Source organism: Teleopsis dalmanni, chromosome X (genome assembly GCF_002237135.1).
Source record: "Teleopsis dalmanni isolate 2A chromosome X, ASM223713v2, whole genome shotgun sequence".
Taxonomy (NCBI): domain Eukaryota; kingdom Metazoa; phylum Arthropoda; class Insecta; order Diptera; family Diopsidae; genus Teleopsis; species Teleopsis dalmanni.
This window is the reverse complement of record NC_051848.1, coordinates 36,519,530-36,522,550: the sequence shown is the minus strand read 5'-3', so window position 1 is coordinate 36,522,550 and position 3,021 is coordinate 36,519,530. Positions and strand designations below refer to the sequence as shown.

Below are 3,021 nucleotides of genomic sequence, written 5' to 3'. Positions count from 1 at the left end.
TTAGTCAATTCAATCTTAATCAATAATCGTAAACTAAATGTAAAGGATACTTGATACACAGTTTACTAAAACAAATAAAATCTTCCTTCGCTGAGACACTTTTTCCAAGCGAAACGAACTGAGGCCAGGGAAATTTAAACGCTGGAAAGACACAAAAGAAAACACATGAAAAATAATGGATCAACGGAATTAAAAACGATTGAGAATGTTGTATGTATATGATTAGGGAACAGATTGTTTCACAGGTCGCTGTTCTTAAGGTCTGGTACACACGTCACCAAAAATATTAAGTGTCATCACTTATCCCATGACAACTATGTTATATACAACTGCACTCTGAAAAGCCACTGATGAGTGTATAATCTCAGTACGATTTAATGTATCTCACAACTTTTAAAGAATCATTTTAATTGATTATAAATATTTAATACCTTATAAAATAAGATGAATATATATTTGCCTCTATTTTGTTTTTGTTTAGTTATATAATTAATTTTTAAAATACTTTTGAGAAAAAAAAAAAAACTGTATGTTATAACAGAAACCAGCACCTTTCAAACTGTTTTACCATAGATAAAAACCATATATGATTTTTGTGGATTAGTCGGACAATGCACACTTAAGTTTGAATAAGTTCAAGCTTTTAACTCTTAAGTGTTCGATATTGAGCACTAAAATTTTCTTTAAATTTAAAACATGCGTCACTTTAGTATCAAAACGACACTTAAGTGTGCGTTGCAACATTGACTCATAAAGTATCATTGTGATATTGATTTCCTAAAAGCTCAAAAGCTTTTGAAAATAAACTTTTTGTAAAATCAAAAGCTTAATAAATTTTACCGTACGATTTCATTTAACAGCAAGTGTTTCCGTGGTGTAGTGGTTATCACATCCGCCTAACACGCGGAAGGCCCCCGGTTCGATCCCGGGCGGAAACATCTAATTTTTTTATATTTCTTAAAATATTTGGAATCTCTGGACGTTAAATTTCTTATTACAATTTTATACTAAAAAAAAAAAACAATTGTAATCTAAATGTATAGCACACTTCAGTTTCAGTAGCTGATAGTAATGCCAACAACTTTATCATAAGACTAAAGACTAAGGACAGACCTATTAGGATGGATGGTGTGGATATATTTAATATATGGAAACCAAGCGACAACATTATAATTATGATTATTTCAGGACTTATCCTCTGTGCTAATAATTGGTCCCAACTAAACAGTAAACACTCTTATCTTTGAATGAAAGTCAAAATATGGGTTGTTGATGCAATAATCTTTCCCTGATCTAACTCAAACCAGACAATCACAGAGATCTAATCCGCCTTTGACATACTGTTTACTCGTATACCTTTTGTTAAATTGTTAGATAATTCCATAATAATCCGTCAGATAATCTGCCACTAACATTAGCTTCATATAACTGTACAAGGACGCTCTGTCGTAGTAGCACAAACCAATCAGATCTTTAGCTTGGTGGTTGCCTAGAATACCGTACCAGTGGCGACTTCTTTCAATTACTCATAGAACTCATTGTGGGTAAAGTTATGTTACAATAGGGTTTTGAACCACATGATTGCACATTCATTGTCAGATTGCATGCATAAAATTAAAACACGTTTCACTATAATAACATTTGCTCTCTCTATATATGAAATTGGTTACCCAAAAAACAAAGCTCTCTTTTCTTAATCCAAGAAAAGATTAAATCTCAAAACTTAAGTTTCAAATCTACTTTGCTTATTAGGAAATATTTACTGGTATCAAAGCATATCCTGTAATTAAATTCAGAAAATGTATGTAAGTTTGACGCCTTTTGTAAAACTATCTTCTTTGCTGAAATTTTGTGTTAAGATACCTATTTAAATTTCTTCATTAGTTGCTGATGAAACATGACTTAAGGTCAGCGTAAAAGCAACGCAAAAAGCACGATTTCAACGTGACTAATCTATAAACTTGGATAAGTATCTAATTTTACTAGATGTCAGCTCGGTTGGGTCGGTAAGAAAAGAGATCCCGAAGATTTTAGATCCTCACCTAGCCATTGATGGACACTGACATATTAGATGGAGCACAGATTCTTTCACTCCCGCAAAGCCACAACCTTAACAAAAGTAATTACAAGGTAGATTCAGCTTTACAGCATGTCTTCCTATAATGAAGTGACCCGCCAGCACCGATACCGTTGTTGTGAGCTGATTACATCTTAACTGAAGCATTTGACTGTTGCGTTTTTTGCCCAGTTTGTACCAGGTCAATCTAGAGATCGTACAGCAGGATTCATCTGCTAAAACTTGGCTTGGCAATGCTCAGATATTTTTGCTAGATTTGCCAGTTTAACTGTTGCAAGTGGGACGCCAATCTTGTCCGGCCTACAGTTGCGCGATATGTCCCAGGAACCCATGTATATGATGGCATGTTATGCATACAGTCAAATTATAATCGCCACTCAAATACTGTTATTAATATTGTGATACTTTTTGTTCTGTGTGTATATTCTTCTTCTTCTATTCAATTCAATTTTTCTTTCTATTTCTTGTATATACCTATTTACCACTCAAAAGGTTCAAATATTGATATTTATTGGCCAGTAAAACTACTTTGAACACCATATCAACCACAAACCGTAACTTTTTAAAGCTCCATTGTGCGCACTCTAATTGAAGGACAAAAATCCTGTCCTAAAAAGTGACATTTTAAAGCACTTTTGTATTTCATTGCATCTTATTGGACTCATACGATTTGGGTCAAAGCTTGTATGATTTCAAATGAGTAATATTTTTAAATAAAGTTTCTTTTTTGATTTTACAATTTACTTTTATTCTAACAATTTTCTCTACAAGTATTAACTGAAATGCATTTCCTACACACTACTTTATATCAGATAAGTACAATATATATATAAAAGTTTTACATAGCGTTCTTACACGCGATATGTAATTGCATGGTAACAAACATTATATATTATTTATAACATTATATAAAGTATTATAGACAATTATTGGTCGACTCCATA

At 32.4% G+C, this 3,021-nt stretch overlaps 1 non-coding gene across 1 annotated transcript; it reads left to right on the top strand.

Annotated features, from left to right (window-relative positions):
• Window positions 1-865: 865 nt before the first annotated feature.
• Trnav-aac lies at window positions 866-938 on the top strand. The gene has a single exon. It is a non-coding gene; the product is annotated as a tRNA-Val (tRNA).
• The last annotated feature ends 2,083 nt before the right edge of the window (window positions 939-3,021 follow it).